The following is an 18,345-nucleotide window of genomic DNA, read 5'->3' as shown; positions in this document are numbered from 1 at the left end:
ATAGGTCTCATGTAGAACTCTCCTTCTTTTTTAAAAATCGTATTTCCTAAAATTCTTGCTCGAGTTCTTTATTTTCACATCTTCCTAATGATAATAGACTTCATCAATATAAGCCAAGGCTTTTAGGAACTGGCTTATTGATTTAGTAAAGCACTGAGAAGAAGTGCATATAAGAACATGCAAAAACTAAGCTTCTGGTACACCAGAGCAAGGCAACTGATGATTCAAAAGCTCCCTTTGGTGTAATATATACCAAACTTAATGTGAAAATCCAAATTCAGACAATACAGATTCACCGACCCAGATTTGGGAACTGATACTTTCCTACATTTACATTTCCTCAAAGTAGAAGAAATAACTTAAAGAATATAGAATTTGTCAACTGTTTTACATTTAAATATACAGTAAAAGTTATATAAAAAGAATTTTTTTATATAAAAAGAATTTTAGTGGATATAAATTTTGTGACTTTTATAGGCTACCTGTATATTTGTCAATATAAAAAATTAAATTAATAAGATGATACTATGAACTTTATGTCAAAAGTTTGAAAATTTAGGTGAAATAGATAATTCCCTAAAGTATTACAGAAGATAAAGACAAATACAATTTAATTATATAATCAAACTGATTTAAGAGGATTATTTCTCCTAATAAGTCTTTTTTTTTAAGAGGGGGTAGGGATGGAGAGAGAAGGAGAAAGACAATCTTAAGCAGGCTCCATGCCCAGCACAGAGCCCAATGAAAGGGCTCAGTCTCACAACCCTGAGATCATGACCTGAGCTGAAATCAAGAGTTGGATTCTTAACCAACAGGTACCCCTCTCTTAATAACTCTTTAAATAACTCTCTTTAAATGAGAAATATATTTCTAATGAAGCTTCAGCAAAACCAGGAATACGTTACCTGTATAGGAGATGTCAGCTGGAATCATCCTATCCATCAAAATACAGAATGGATCAGCTCAAATATTCATTGCCTTAGTAGAAAGTCCAGTATTTTCCTCAAGATTCTGGGAAGATCATACTCATGTGGTCACTCGGCTTTAATAAAATTTACCCATACTTTGAGTCAGGCTCCTTTTCAACTGGGGCTCAATCTTGGCCTATAATAACTGCAACTTCCAGTTTAAACAATTTCATCTATCCTCCACTTTAAAAGACTTGAAGAAATGCTACCATAGTTTCTAACAGCTCAAGCCTGTGTCCCTAGGAAGATGACCCCAGCCATTTGAGAGCCTGCCTGAGAAAGACAATGCTGCTGAAAGAACTGACTGTTTATTCCAGCCAAAACCAGTTACAGGCCCCTGACCTTCCTTTTCTTTTCTTTTTTTTTTTTTAATATTTATTTATTTATTCATGAGAGACATAGAGAGAGGCAGAGACATAGGCAGAGGGAGAAGTACTGCAGGACTCAATCCCGGAACTCCAGCATCACAACCTGAGCCCAAGGCAGATGCTCAACCACTGAGTCACCCAGGTCCCCCCGCTTCTTTTCTTTTTGAGATGTATCTTCTGTAACTTAGGAATCCCTTTCTGAAGGGCCTCGGAACTTTTCCTTTCAAGTGCAGTCGCCAAAGAGATAGGACCCCGGTCTCCTAGACTGGGAGAAAAGGAGCTTTAGCACCAATTGTCAAACAACATAATCATATGGACTAAACCTCCCCCATTGACATCCATTGGTATTTTTCCTTTTGCACACCCCAGTGTTTAAACAAGCCTTCCACCTTTTGTTTTGGCAGAGTTCAACTTCAGGATATGCTGCGGTGTCTTCCCTACTGCACTAGTATTGAATAAAATCTGTCCTGCTGATTTTAACAGGTGTCCAGTGCAAAATTGTTCTTTTAGTCTGCTTCAAAATTTTGTTTCTGCTGAATTAATTCAGGCAATGGAAGGCTTCACTGTACCACATGTGCCATTTCTATGCCATACCATGTTGGTCCTGTTGCAAAACCCACTGCTTTTCTCTAATTTCCTTAAAAAAAAAAAAAATTTCCATAGGTATTTAGTGTGAACAGTCAGTCACTTGTACTGGGAGACAGAGGGGTTTTACTTCACAGAAAAGCAACTCTGGGAAGCGAACAAGGGGTGGTGGAAAGGGAGGTGGGCGGGGCTGGGGGTGACTAGGTGATGGGCATTGAAGGGGGGACTTGATGGGATAAGCACTGGGTGTTATGCTATATGTTGGCAAATTGAACTCCAATAAAAAAATAAAATTAAATTAAAAAAAGAAAAGCAAATGGTTTAAAGCAGAGTATTAGAGATCCTTTTAAAAAAATGCTTTACCCTTCTGCTGTGTTGTTTAGTTATTCTCTCTTCTTCCTCTCCTGGAGTCTGCCCCTTTCTTGTACTGAGCAACATGCCACTTCTTTGGTTCTCTTGTCTCATGGTGCCCCTGCTGGGATTCTCACCTTCCACCCCAAACAGTTAATTAAAGTATCTCCTAAAGTAAGACAATTCCTTCCCTAAGATAAATTCCAGTGCCACTTACAAAGAGAATTTTTTTCAACTTGCTACAATTCATATATATCTTCATATTTATCTATTTGCATATCATTATTGAATCCCTTATCACTATGCTTATAAAGGATCATTATAACACCCAACAAGCAAATAAATGTCCTCTGCCTTATCAGAGAAGCAAAACCATCAACAGACAGGGGAGAGATATCACTAAATTAAGGACACTTATAAGTGGCAATTAAAAAGTACATCACTTCACACATCAAAAAGCACTTAAATAGCCATTTACTTTGCTGCATAAATACATAAAAATAAAAATCACTTAGCTAGTTAACAGATTATGAGACTGTTAAATGAAATATATTAAAAGGCTTTGTCACTGAACCGTATCTGCAAAATTCACAAAATTCACTATATAAATCTAATGCTATTTCTCATTTTCAAAATAAATGTCAGCTTTCAAACAATCCATTTTTCTCAAAATTCTCCAAGAGTTATTTTTTATTCTACTGTCATTCTTGGACCTTTTGCCTCCATTTTCTCTCTCTCTTTTTTTAAGATTTTATTCATTTATTCATGAGAGACACACAGAGAGAGAGGCAGAGACATAGGCAGAGGGAGAAGCAGGCTCCTTGCAGGTAACCTGATGTGGGACTTGATGCAGGACTTGATCCCAGGTCTCCAGGATCACGCCCTGGGCCGAAGGCAGGTGCTAAACTGCTGAAGCATCTGGGCTGCCCTCTTTTTTTTCCCATCTTCTGGAACCTGGCATGGATTCCTGTTTATAGAAAATAAAAACCTACACGGTTTACTTCACACCTAATAGTACCCTCAGTGAGAGGGGTGCCTGAATGGCTCAGTTGGTCAAGCACTCAACTCTTGATTTTGGCTCAGGTCATGATCTCAGGGTCCTGGAATTGAGCCCCATGTAGAGGCACCATGCTGGGCATGGTGCCTGCTTAAGATTCTCTCTCTCTCACCCTTCGCCCCTCCCCCTCTAAAATAATAGTACCTTCAGTGAGAATGACACATTGTTACAAATTATATTACTAGAATCTCAAATTATGATGAGTCCAGGATAGCTAGATAATTACAGATCAGGGTCACTAGTCTATTTACCAAAAACATGCTGAATAAAGAAACAGGTTAACATTTATTAGCTATCTAGTATGTCTGGTTATTTCAGAAACATATTCTTCTGTAAGCCTTGCAACCTGGCTGCAGGTGAGGATAAGCATTTGTATTTTAAGGTTTAGGAAGTGAGGCTGAAGGAGGTTAAACAAATGTCCCTTGCCCCCAAATTAAACAACCAGAAACTGACAGAATTTGATACAAACTTAGTGATTTTTCAGATAAAAGGCCTATGCTCTTAATACAATGAGATTTTGTCACGCACTACTGCTTTTCACTTTAATACACACATTTGCAGTCTAGACATTTTTATCTGTAATTAGGAATTAAGGCAGTTTCTTTATTGGTACTGTGGCTTGGTCAGCTGAACAGATACAATTAAGGTAGTATTATACTACTGACAAAAAATGTGCTACAAGTTTTAAGTAATTTTAATATTCCAGGAAATATTTAAGTTATTTTTCAATAATAAGCTTATTTATGTTTAAGTTGATGAGTTATACATATTTTCTAGAACTTATTTACTGAATCCTGGCAGGTTTTTATTTCTCCCAAAACAGAAAGAAATATGCAAAATATCTTTAAAAATTCTTTTCTTAACAATTAATAGAAAAAATTTTACTTTTCATCACCCTTTCATTTTCCTAAATCTCATTCACACTATACAATAGCACTCCTGTCTTCTGCTCCTGCCCATACACACATAAACACAGACACAGGACCACAAACACAAGAGTCCCCAATAACTTCATGTGTACAAAGAAGTTAAAGGATAGTATATTTTTTTTCCTTTCCTTTATAGAAGGAATTTCAGATATGGATTAGTCAAGTCTCCTGACCTACAGAGTGTCTTTAGCTGAGCAACGCTGTTGACCTAAATTAAATAAAATTCAGGGACTTAACATGAAATCTTTAATATAAATTTGTTTTTGTGATTTAAGACAAGCTAGTGCTAAATATTCAATGAATTATTAACTAATTAATGCAATATTTGTTATTGTATGAGGGACAATTACCAAATGAAGAACACAAGTGGCTGCAGAAAGACCACACATTTAGAGGGGTCTGAGCTTTTGAGGTTTGCTGTAGACTGACAAAAATTTTAAAGTTACAGTATCCATTGTGGGGAGGTCTTAGGGAAGCAGTCACTTATATATACTACAGGTGAACATATAGTTAATATAATGTTTCATTTGGAAAATTTAATAATGTTATCAAAAACTTTGTTTTTTTAAAGATTTATTTATTCATGAGAGACAGAGAGAGAGAGAGAGGCAGAGACACAGGCAGAGGGAGAAGCAGGCTCCATGCAGGGAGCCCGTTGCGGGACTCGATCCTAGGTCTCCAGGATTAGGCCCTGGGCCGAAGGCTGCGCTAAACCATTGAGCCACCCGGGCTGCCCCTATCAAAAACTTTAAAATGTTTGCATTCTTTACCAGTATTTTCCTCCTAAAGGAATTCATCCTATAGAAGTATACATTATTAAAGAGATTCAGGTGTAAGTATATATATAAAGCTTACTTTCACAAAATGTGTGTGTAAAGAGGTTTACCACAGATTATTGATACTAAAAAAATCCCTTTGAAACAACTTAAATATTTAACAACACATCAGTTTATTAATTGGTGGTGTACTGACACGATGGCACAAAATAAGAAAGGCAATGTAATATACCAAAAGATAGGTTTTCAAATCAGGCAAGCTAAGGTTTAATCCCAACTCAATCAGATATTTGCTGTGTGACTTTAAGATCTCCTTGACTCAGATTTTTCATCTGTAGAGTAGTGACAATACTAATAGTACCTACTTCACATAAATATTATGAAAATACAATGAAAGAATGTATGTTTTAAACACACATTATCTAACACTTGAGAATTATTCTTTTCTATCCATTACAAATTATGTTTTAAATATTATTTCAGAATATGGGAAAATGCTTACAATATAGTATTAAGACTGAAATTATAAACAGATGGTTGTAATTATAGTAGAATTTAAATAGTTCTACAAACTATGAATATATTAATGCCAGGCTTTTTTTCCTAATTAGCCCCTCGCTGGGTAACTAACTGCAAGACCTCTGCTCTGTCTCCCCAGTCTTCCTCGGGCATTTCTGGGAAGCCCCAGGGTAAATCTCATATGCATTCCATTCCCACAGAATCCAGGCTACTCCTGGTATCAATTTGTCCAGAACAACTGGGTTGAAATTTTTTCAGCCTCTCAAAGCAGTCCTATTGCTAAATATAATCTGAAATTCTTTGCACTTTTTGGCTTTGGTACCTGAACCAAAGGTAGCAGGACTGAAATATTCTTTAACTATTTATGGAGAATTAATGGTGCCTGACTTCTATTAACTTTCCTAGTAATTATTTTCTCCTTTCATTCATTTTTTTTGTCATTTGTACCTCAAAATCAACATCTTATTATATGATGCCCTATTTTTAAACTGTTCTTTCATAGTATAATTTTGCCATTTATTGACTTGTTTACTGATAGTGACTTAATCTCTTTAATTAGATTATACATTCCTTAGGAGAAAAGGCTGGGTTTTCTTTTTCTTTAGCATCCTCTTTTTTTTTTTTTTAATTTTTATTTATTTATGATAGTCACAGAGAGAGAGAGGCAGAGACACAGGCAGAGGGAGAAGCAGGCTCCATGCACCGGGAGCCCGATGTGGGATTCGATCCCGGGTCTCCAGGATCACGCCCTGGGCCAAAGGCAGGCGCCAAACCGCTGCGCCACCCAGGGATCCCTCTTTAGCATCCTCTTATAGCATTCAGTGTAATTCTACCACAGATGTGAAATATGAACTCAGGAGGTTCTTATTAATGTAGTCTCAAGAATGCAGTAAGGAATAAATCATGTAATGGATAACTGTGACTCAGTAAGAAATTCTTTTATGCTAATAGGGTGGTCCCTTGTGTGTTGATTCCTGCCCTTCTTGCTCTACACTACCACTATCCATCCCAGTCTAAAATAGTGAAAAGGCAGCAAACCCCTGGTCTGGGCTCCTCTGACCTGTCAAATTCCTCCCTTACATGGGCTGCTGAGGCTGCTGAACCAGAGATATGCTTCCATAGGGAGCAAAGTAGGTGGAGGCCCTGGGATGCTATATTCAACATGCACTATCCTATATCCTTGGTCAATTTCGTGTGCATCCTTGCATGTTTCTTTTCTGGTTTCAGGTGAAAGTGAAAATTATCCCAATCAAGTCACTATTCACGTCAAACCTTAAACTGGGATCAGCCTTTGTGGTTTGACCTAGCTCATTAGGAAATCTTTTATATTATCTCATCTAATCCTCTCCAAACGAGGGGTGATCTGGCAAGACACTTAGTGCTCACCAATGACTCCATAGCCTTCTCCACATTTCCTAGCCTCCCTTGCAGATAGAATGGAGCCATGTGACTAGTTCTGGCCAATGGACTAAACAGAAATAACATATGTCTCCTTGGGGGTCAAGGAAGTTAAAAACAGGTATGCTTCCTCCATCTCTCTTCTGTTACAATGATCTCTTGGATTAGGAGCCATTAGTCACAAGAAGGAGGACAGCTGCCAGATCCACACTGGAATGTATGAGAGCAAAAAAATACGCCATTGTGTTAAACTGCTGAGATTTCACAATATGTTATTGCAGCATAGGCTATTCTGTCCTAACGTAGATGACATTCAGAATATTTAATAATTAATGCAGAACGGGCACTGACCTCACAGAATAAATGACCAAACAGAACAGACATTGGTTGTAAATAGCTGGTATGACTATATGAGACCATACCAGTTAATAGCCCAGAAAACAATCCTACAAATTTGTTTCAATTTTATAGTTGATGAAATTGAAGTTCAAAGAAGATTAAGTGACCTGCCTAAAAGTATTGCCTTGTGATACTCAGTCCAGCTCTGCTTGTTACAAAGCCCACTCTCTATCTCAGCATTCTGCTTTCTGCTTGTTGAATGATGCCTTACCTCAACAACTCATCAAAAGTTGGGCTGCAACAGAACTGTCTAAACAGCTTCATTGTTTATCTAGAGTATGGTGGTATGGCCCAAGAGTATATGTTTATTATTACATTTTTATTAACTTGAACCTAGTCTTGCCTCTATAAAAAGAATATCAGTCTTATATCTTGCCTTTTCTTTTAAATTTTCCTTTTGTTCTTAGTCATCATTAACCCTGAAGCTATGTTACGTAGGTTGATTTATCCAACTTTATGATATATACCACACACATTAAAAAGGTAAGAGAAAATTAAACTGAATGAAATCTTTGGGTTTTGGCATGTTCTTTTGCTCCTGCTGCTCATTCTTCATTTAAATTCCTGTCTCTTTTCTCCATGACATGATAATCATCTCCACAGCAACTAACTATTATACCACAAAGGATGGTGCCAATGAGTGAGAACTGATCAGCAGGAGCTGAGCAACACTTAAGCAACAGTGATTCAATTTTCTTACAAATATCTCTAATTATAATAAGCTAAGGAAGAAATATATCATTCTTGTCGTACCCCCACCTCTCAAAGACAAGCAGTGCTATCACTACATAGTTTCTCATAAAAATATTGTACATTCATTCACAGCTGGCTTTAAAAAGAGCATATTCCTATGTAGGGATGATATCACCTGTTACTGCAAGGCAAACGTATGTCTAGACTGAAAAGTAGATCCAAATTAACTTAAAATCAACACAGATTACTGTGTGATTTAAGAGTAGAAACCCGAGCAGGATCTGCATTTTGCAGATTGCTAATAACATTCAAACAAACAGCAAATCAAAACCTCTTGCAAAGTGAAAGAAAGGGTACAGAAATAGTTACTTGGCAAGGGGATAGGTATTATCAGAGCTTCTCTTTCTAACGAGGAAATCTGGAATGGGAATGATGTGGTCCAGAGCTTGTACAGGTGTTAATCACAGCAATGATAACAAGCATCACATTTCAAAGGGATTTGAATACTTTAAAACACAATCTCAAGGTAACACTTTCACTGGCATACAGAATTCTCTAGGGAGGCTAAAACCATAATACATCCTAGTGATGGAGTCTAAGAGAACAGTGGATGATTGCCAGATGCTGCCTATTACTCACTGTTTTTATATTGGTTTTGTAGGATTTAAAGTAAAATTGTATTTATTTATCTAATTTATTTAAAGATTTTATTTATTTATTCATGAGAGACAGAGAGAGAGACAGGCAGAGACATGGGCAGAGAGAGAAGCAGGCTCTGTGCAGGGAGCCTGATGTGGGACTCGATCCTGGGACTCCAGGATCATGCCCTAGGCTGAAGGCGGTGCTAAACCGCTGAGCCACCAGAGCTGCCCCCCTTTCCAGTACTTTTGGGCCAAAGGCAGGTGCTCAACTGCAGAGCCACCCAGGCATCCCTCAAATTGTATTTATGATCTATAATACATAATCTTATAAGTGGCATGTGCTGTTTGAAGAATGTCAGTCTTGCATCTCCCACTAGATGACAAGCATCTCGAGAACAGGTACCATGTCGTAGATGACCACATACTATGTTCTGTGTAATGGTCAAGACAAACATGATAAAGAGGTATTGCTTCAATTTAAAATTGAAATGGCAAGGTCCTCAGATCTATATTACACTTGGAAAACATTACTGATGTTGACACTCTCTGCTCTTTTAGCCCTAAAGTTGAAGCGAGTTGGGTAGTAGGGTGATCCACCATTCTGGATTCTCTCATGATGGGAGCCCTCCCATATCCTCAAACCCATGAGTCTCCTAATGACATTTTATTTTTTATTTTATTTCCTAATGACATTTTACCCTTAACCTGGATTCCATTGTCAACCATCCAAAAGAAACGTCCTCCTAGTACCTTAAATCTCTAGCCTGTGTTCTCTCATTGATCACATCTGGTCTTTCTGGATCATCTCTATTGTTACTGTGTGGTCTCCAGCCTCATAATTGCTGGAGGAAGTCATGGAATTTTGTTGACATGGCTCTCTCTAAATTCACACTTTTTATCTCAACCTGGCCTGCCCAGGAATCCGTTAGGTTATCTTTTATTGAATTAAAAAAAAATCATTTAAAAGATTTTATTTATTTTACAGATAGAATCAGAGAATACAAGCAAGGAGAATGGCAGAGGGAGAGGGAGAAGCAGGCTCCCCGCTGAGCAGGGAGTCTGATATGATATGGAGCTCCATTCGAGGACCCTGGGATCATGACTTGAGCTGAAGGTAGAGGCTTAAATGACTGAGCCACCCAGGTGCCCCTCTTACTGATTTCTTAACACTGTCTATATATTCAAAATTTTAAACTAGTACAGGAAGGGTATGGACCTTGAACTGACATAGCAGGGTCTTAGAGAGGCTCCTAGCTGCACCCTGTATTTACCCTTTAATTGCTAACAGAGGGCCTGGGAGAGAAGCCAAGGTTGCCTGGGCAGATGTTTACCAACTGTTACAAAAGTATGTCAATATTTTGAAAAAGTAGTACAATAATGTGGTTTAAACCAACTAGCAGTCCTGTTTTCAACTATAACTCTTCCAAAAGCTCTCTTCTATTTTTTCTTGCCCTCAATTCAACATCAACTTTTCTATTCATTCAACAAATATTTATTGAGGATCAGCCATCATTCTCAGTAAACAAAAGAGACAAAAATCTCTGTCCTGTAACCTTACATTCTAGTGGGAGGGGACAAATAACAGAAAACAAAAAAACAAATAAATCATAAAGTATGTTTGAAGGTGATAAGAGCTATGGAAAAAAAAAAGAAAAAGGAGAGGGTAGAGGAGTTCAGGACTGCAGGAAGCAGGTGGAGGTTTTAGATACGGTGTGAGGGTTGGACTCATTGAGGAAGATGAGAGATAAGCTACATGATGAGAAAAAGCATTCAGGACAGAGGGAACAGGCCACGCAAAAGTTTACTTTCTAGGGGTACCTGGATGGTTCAGTTGATTGGGCATCTGACATTTGATTTCTACTCAACTTGTGATCTTGAGGTTGTGGGATAGAGCCCCATGTCAGGTTCCATGATCAGTATAGAGTCTGCTCGAGATTCTCTCTCTCCCTCCGCCCCTCCCTACTCTGTGTGTGAAAATAAATAAATAAATAAATAAATAAATAAATAAATAAATAAATAAATAAATAAATAAAATATTTATTTATTCATGAGAAACATAGAGGGAGAGGCAGAGGCACAGAGGGAGAAGCAGGCTCCTCGTGGGGAGCTCTACGCACGACTTGATCCCAGGACCCCAGGACCACAACCTGAGCCAAAGGCAGAAGCTCAACCACTGAGCCACCCAGGAGCCCTAAATAAATAAATCTTAAAAAAAAAAAAAGCTTACTTTCTAGAAACTCCTATTAAGAAATGATTTAACCTTCAACCTCCTACTCCACAGAGATCAAAGTTACTGGTAAATGATCTCTTTGGCCTTTCTTCCTTTCCACTTCTAGAATACCTTTAAATTTTCTTTATTCCTTCACAGCTTATGTAAATAAATGTTCCTCTTTTCAATGTCTTTGATTTCCCATACCTTCCCCCAGGAGAATCCTCCTCTATCCTCCTCATCTCATTCATTCTTCTTTTCATCATCTATAATCCCTTTTCATTCTGTCTCTTCAAATATACAGAAGTCTTTTCTAAATTAAGAACACCATTGTCACTTAAATATTTCTTCTAATTATAGGTTGTTTCTCCCAGTTAAAGTATCTTCAATTTCTTTAACACATATATTCTCTTTAGCCTTGATTTCTGCCTTCTGCCCCCTTCAAACTTAAACGGATCTCTTGATTCCTAAAATTAAGCAGTCCTTAACCCTGGTTCACAGACCTATCAGTTGATAATTTTCTAAAAAAGATTTATTTATTTATTTCAGGGCATGCACAAGCAAGAAAAAGAGAGAGAGAGCAAGAGCAGGGGGAGGGGGAGGGGCAGGGAGAGAAAGAATCTCAAGCAGACTCCCCACTGAGTATGAACCCTGAGATGGGCCCGATCCTACAACTCTGAGATCATGACCTGAGCTGAAATCAAGAGTCAGATGCCCAACTGACTGAACCACCCAGGCACCCCCAACTGTCAGTTGATAATTATCATGGTCCAGGGAAAACTAGTTTATAAAGGAATACAATTACTTGTATAAAAATAGTATTTGGGGCAGCCCAGGTGGCTCAGCAGTTTAGCGTCGCCTTTGGCCCAGGGCGTGATCCTGAAGACCCAGGATCGAGTCCCAGGTCAGGCTCCCTGCATGGAGCCTGCCTCTCTCTCTCTCTGTGTCTCTCATGAATAAATAAATAAAATCTTAAAAAAAAAGGTATTCTCAATTAACTCAACAATTTCTAGAACCTCCCGAAGTCTTTTTTTTTCCCGAAGTCTTTAAAAAAAAAAAAAAAAGTATTTGGTTTGTTAAAGTTGTAAATTTTAAAACCTCAAATACACTCTGCAATTTAACTCTGCTTATCTGCCCACTTGGTTCCCTCTATCGTAGAATGTTCCATCAAAATCCTGCTTTTTCTTCAGGGCTCAAATGCTCATTTGAAATTGTTTCCTCCTCTCTGTTCCCTTATCATTTCGCTTATATTACATAGGAAAATGGTTTCACCAATAGCTATGCATATGCTTACCTCTTTCAGAAAACCGTGAGCTTCTTGAGGATGTATACTATGTCACGTTTTTGTTTTCTTGAGAAATGGAGAATTCCTTATTTTCTTGACTCTGTTTTTCAGATATTTTGGGTCTTATATGTGGCAAAGTGTTTTTATATAATTATTAATGAAACATTCAGTCTCTCACACTGCACTAGCAGCACAGGAGCTGCAATACTGAATTCTTGGCAAAAATGATAATTGACATCAATGACTGTAATGATAACACTGAAACTGCTTTCCTGGTACAGAACTGCAGTGGGGCAAACTGTAACTTCTAGTGGCTGGTGGTGGCAACATTTTCCTCCTTAGATTCATTCATGGCAGGTGGGTTTGGGCATTCTTCCTGAGGCTTAACCTTGAGCCTAATGTTCCAAACATCCCAACCATTTTGTGAACTACCTCATGCTATTTAATAAATACCTCAAGCTTTTGTCTTGCTTGGTTGACCAAAGGCAGCTTCTGTTGCTTATGACTAAGAACCCTGACTGAAAAGATATTTTCCTTAATTCCCCATAGACCAATTAAGTCAGTATAATAGTATTAAATGAGACTTAGTCATAGGGATAATACAATGAAAATATAACATTGAAAGTAAACTATCACAGGCCCCTAGGTATTTGCTACTTTTAGAGCCTACAAGCCTACCATGTGCTCCTAAGGAAACTTTCACAGGCCTCTACACCCAGTTTCTGACAGGGCTACATGTGCAGAACCTAGCTTGTCAGGTCCAATTAGCTTTAGGTATAGTGCCTATGGCTCCCAATATTTTTAGGGAACCATGAAAATGTTTTAATTTTAACTTCTTAAAATGGATTTTTTAAAAAAAAGTTTAAATTTTAAATAATAAATAGAATGTATATGCATTATTATAAAAATATAATAATGAATCCAGCTTGAATTAAACAACACCATATAAAATACGTGTGTATGTGTATAGAGAATAGAGAAATCAAAAATAGATCATATACATATAGTATACTGGAGATTACCAATGTCCCAAGTCAGTTCAGTGAGGGAATTTTTTTTAAACAAATGGTGTTGAAACAACTGTAAAAATGTATGGAAAAAAGTAAACCTTAAGTATTCACTTCTGCAGCACATACATATACCGAAGTTGGAATGATACAGAGAAGATTAGCATGGTGTTTATGCAAGGATAACATGCAAATTCATGAAACAGCCCATATTTAAGAGTTGACCTTAGGTATTTTTACCACACACAAAAATCTTAACTATGTGAGGTATTGGCAATGTTAATTAGCTTGATTGTGTTAATCTATTTACAATGTATATGTATAATAAATTCTTACATTAGAACAATCTAATTAAATAATGATTAAAAAATGAATAGACACCTCATCCAAGAAGATATATGAATGGCAAGTAAGCATATGAAAATGAAAAGTTGATTACTGTCACTTGTCATTATACAATTGCAAATTAAAATAACAATAAGATACCATTATACACCTATCAGAATGGCAAAAATCCAAAATACTAACAACACCAAATGCTGGCAAGAATATGAAACAAGAGGAACTCTCATTCATTGCTAATGGGTATGCAAAATGGCACAGCCACTTTGGAAGACAATTTGGCAGTTTCTTACAAAACTTAACATTCTCTGACTACATGGTCTGGGAATTGTGTTTTTGGGTATTTACCCAAATGAGCTGAAAAGTTATGTCCACACAAAAACCGGCACACAGCTGTTTAAAGCAATTTTATTCACAATTGCCAAAATTTGGAAACAATCACGAAGTCCTTCAGTAAGTTAATGGATAAATAAACCACAGTGTGTCCAGAATAATATTATTCAGCATTAAGAAGAAATGAACTATCACGCCATGAAAAGACATGCAGGAACATTAAGTACATGTTACTAAGTGAAAGAAGCTAATCTGAAAAAGCTACATGTGATTCCAGCTATATGACATCCTGGAAAATGCAAAACTACAGAGACAGTAGAAAGATCAGTGATTGTCAAAGGATGGGTGTATGAAAGGATGAACACATAGAATATAGAGGAATTTAGGGTATTGAAAGAACTCTGTGTGATATGATACTAGAATGGTGGATGCATATCACATTACATATTTGTCTAAACCCACTGTACAACACCAAGCATGGACCCTAATGTGAACTATGGACTTCAGGTGATAAAGATGTGTCAATTGACTGTAGCAAATGTAACACTCTGGTCCAGGGTGTTGAGTGGAAGTTGCAGTGGGAGAGGCTATGCATATGTAGAGGCAGGAGGTAGATGGGAATTCTCTATACCATCTGCTCGATTTTGCTGTTAATCTAAAAGAAATCTCTAAAAAATTAAAATCTATAAAAAATGTAAGCCATACACTGAGAGAAAATATTATTTTTAGAGATTTTATTTATTTATTTTTTCATGAGAGAGAGAGACAGAGAAAGAGAGGCAGAGACATAGGTAGAGGGAGAAGCAGGATCCATGCAGGGAGCCTGATGTGGGACTTGATCCAGGCATTCCAGAATCACAGATGCCCAAAGGCTGAGTCACCCAGGCATCCCTAGAGAAAATATTCTTAATATGTAGATTTGGTAAAGAACTTATATAATAATACATAAAAGACACATACAAATTAAAATAAAAGGATAAAAAAGTTTTAAATATGCAAAAACCAGGTATTTCACAAAAGCAGCTTTGAAAGTGGCCAGTAAGCACAGGAAAAGATACTCAACATCATTAGTTTTCAGGGAAATATGAATTAAAACCACATTAAAATTTCACCTCATACCCACTAAAATGGCTAAAACGAAAAGACTGATATCATCAATTGTTGGCGAGCATGTTGTACAAGTAGAACTCTCATATACTGCTGATAAGAGTATGAAATGATATAATCTCTTTGGACACGGGCACTTGGGTGGCTCAGTCAGTTAAGCATCTGCCTTCGGCTCAGGTCATGATCTGGGAGTCCTGGGATGGAGCCCTGCATCTGGCTCCCTGCTCAGTGGGGAGTCTGCTTCTCCTATTCCCTCTGCTCTTCTCCCATTCTCATGCTCTCTCTCTCTCTCTAATGAATGAATATTTTAAAAAAAAATCTCTTTGGACAACTGTTTGGGAGCTTCTTTTTTTAAAATATTTTATTTATTTATTCATGAGAGACTCACGGAGAGAGAGGCAGAGACACAGGGAGAAGCGGGCTCCATGCAGGGAGTGATGAGGGGGTCTCCAGGATCACACTCTAGGCCAAAGGCGGGGCTAAACCACTGAGCCACCTGGGCTGCCCTGTTTGGGAGCTTCTTATAATATTATACACCTAATGACCCAGCAATTCTACTCCTAGGTCTTTATCCAAGAGAATGAAAATCTACATTCACAACAAGTTGACTAACAGTGTTTGTAACTGGAAGCAAATAGGATTATGGATTTTTAAAAAATGTTATGTATGTATATAAAAGAAATTTGTAATAAAGTACTAATACAACAATTTGAATAAATCTCTAAAACACTGCACAGAGTAAAAGATAACATACCATATAATTCCATTTATGTGACTTCAAAAGCATAATAACCCATGGTGATAGAAATCAGAACACACCTGCCTATCTGGGAAGCGAGACATGAAGGAACTTTCTAGGGGAGATGGAAGGGTCTTATGTCTCCACTGGGGTGGTAGTTACATGAATACATACTTTTGTTAAAATTCATCCAATTGTACATTTAATATCTATGCATTTCCCTGCATGCAAATTTTAGATCCATAGGAAAGAAATGTTATCGTATAATTACCTTAAGCTTGGGTAAGCAAGACATATCATTTACATGTTTTTTTGTTTCCCACCCTGGTGCCTAGAATTGTTCAGCACACAATGACTGCTCAATACTTGTTTGAGGGAAGTTAAAACAAATGAATCAATTGTTTTGGCAGTTCATAGACATACAATGAAATATTTAGGTAGTTTCTTTTAAACATGTGTTTCATTTCCTACCAATAACTCCTTATAAAGAAAATACCTTTTTTCTGTGTTTCAGATTGTCAATGACCACTCTAGCTTTGAACAAATTAACTCTCTCTGACAGTCAATATACAAGTATATGTGTACACGTGCATGTCTCCAGTTGTCTTAAGTTTTTCTCCTGGGATAGAAACTGTCTACAATTGGCTAATTATCTTTTAATTTTTTAAAAAATATCTTATCACATGAGTGTATTTTTAAAAAGATTTTATTTATTTGAGAAAGAGAGAAGACTCCCTGCTGAGTAGGGAGCCTGAGTGGGGCTTGATCCCAGGAACCTGGGATCATGACTTGAGCTGAAGGCAGACGCTTAACTGACTGAGCCACCCAGGCACACCTAAGTGTACTGTAAAAATAAACTGAAAACTAAATCAAAAGTGCTTTTGAGAAATATCTCTTTGCTCAATTAATGATTTTCAAGATAATTTCCCTTCAAAAAGTGGAGAAATGACTGTAAAGTTGTTCCATACTGTGTTTTTTTTTTTTTTGTTCAGACTGTTCCCAAACTAAAGCATTTATTATGGGAAATATTTTCTTTAATAGTAATTTTCAAGTTTTAAAAAATAAAGACTACATAACGATAGGTAGATTACTCATGTTAGGCTAAGTCTCTTTTTTTCCTTAGATGTGACTTGAAAGAATAGATTTTTTTAAAGCTTCAGTTAAAAAAAAAGCAGATGGCAAAGATATGTTACTGAATTCTAGCTATTAAAATTTGATATCTAAATTCCAGATGAGAATGAAACGAATGCGAATGTGTAAATGTTAATATTTACATATAAGAGCTGTATTTTCCAAAAATGTTTTGCTTTAGATTAAGCAAGAGTTACTCAGAAAGTTTATGGTCTTTCCCAATATGAAAATATTACATTGCAAAAGCCAGAAGTTTCAACAATTTCCAGATTAAGAAATGAAATCTTAGTTAATTTGAAAAGATGAAGAACTTTTATTCTATTATATAACCATCATAAAAGGAAACTTCTGAACCACCACCAAGTTCTGATTCTCTACTTTCAAGCTGAGGTCACATTCCTCTCCCCTGTCCGTCTTGGGATAGCCTCTTCTAGTAAGCATACATCTGGTTTAAATTCCCACCATATGTGATAAATCAATGCATAAGAGATAATAAATTTAGAAGACTATTTTCTTATAGGCTTTGGCTTCTATTCTCTTAGCATTTCCAAGTCTGATGATTTTTCCATCTTAGATTATCTATGTTGTAGTAATAAGAGAAGGCCCAAAACACAGAATGTATTTAAGACCAAGAACTTATTTCCAAAGGCAATCAGCAGGAAACTTGAAATGATTAATCCAGTATCTTTATGAACTTTGAAAAACTGAACCCAACATTTCATGACTTTTTATGCTATAGTCCTTTTTATCAATTATCTTTAGTGATTGGGGATTATAACTAAAATATAATGAATATTCACTATTTAGATGATTTGTAGATTTATTCTTTTATTTTAGTATAAATATTTAGAAACCTAGCACCATTATTATTAGTTAAAGCGGGGTCACCAATTGTGAGAAGGTAGTTTAGAATAGTGGTTAAGGATATGGATTTGGGACGCAAGATGACAGCCACCACGGGCTTGGGAGTAAAAGTCTTGCAATTTTCGACTGTGGGAAGAACTGGAAGAAGGCCAGAAAGGAGTAGGAGGTGGCACAGTTAGCTGAGGTCTAGAAGATGACAAAGATATGACACTTCTAAGATGGACAGGGATGATTGATAATTGGGCCTCCAAGAACAATTTATGAAAACCGTATAGCCTTAAAATAGAATGTGGGCCTAAATACCAGAAGCACCCCCCTTTGTAAGATTTGTAACAAAAATTAATATGAATGGAGTTAATAATTCTAATGGAGTGGTGGACCCAAGAGCCATATCAGTGCTAGTAAAATGGCAGAATTCATATAGCATCAAAGTTGTCCTGCAAGAGCTCTGGCGCCTAATGATCTCTAAAGAAAACATGAAACTCCCTCAGCTACTCCAAGGACAATGTTACAGCAATTAATCAAAAAGAGAAACCACAGGCCCTCTCCCTACCCCATTCGATTTAAGCAGTCACTTGCTTAAAAATGTCCACAGTAGTACGTTTTCTAGATACATCTTGTAGACCTCAAAAGTACTGGAAAGG

At 36.9% G+C, this 18,345-nt stretch overlaps 1 protein-coding gene, 1 non-coding gene and 1 pseudogene across 2 annotated transcripts in view; 2 read left to right on the top strand and 1 right to left on the bottom strand.

Moving 5' to 3' along the window:
* NIBAN1 (niban apoptosis regulator 1) overlaps nt 1-18,345 on the bottom strand; it is a 213,340-nt gene that overhangs the window by 181,474 nt on the left and 13,521 nt on the right. The window lies entirely within an intron of this gene.
* Nucleotides 13,292-13,402, top strand: LOC140636101 (U6 spliceosomal RNA). Its single transcript, XR_012033426.1, has one exon. It is a non-coding gene; the product is annotated as a U6 spliceosomal RNA (small nuclear RNA).
* Nucleotides 17,782-18,233, top strand: LOC140635768 (ubiquitin-conjugating enzyme E2 variant 1 pseudogene; annotated as a pseudogene).

Source organism: Canis lupus, chromosome 6 (genome assembly GCF_048164855.1).
Source record: "Canis lupus baileyi chromosome 6, mCanLup2.hap1, whole genome shotgun sequence".
Taxonomy (NCBI): domain Eukaryota; kingdom Metazoa; phylum Chordata; class Mammalia; order Carnivora; family Canidae; genus Canis; species Canis lupus.
The sequence above is the reverse complement of the archived record's forward strand: the minus strand, read 5'-3'. Positions and strand labels throughout refer to the sequence as shown.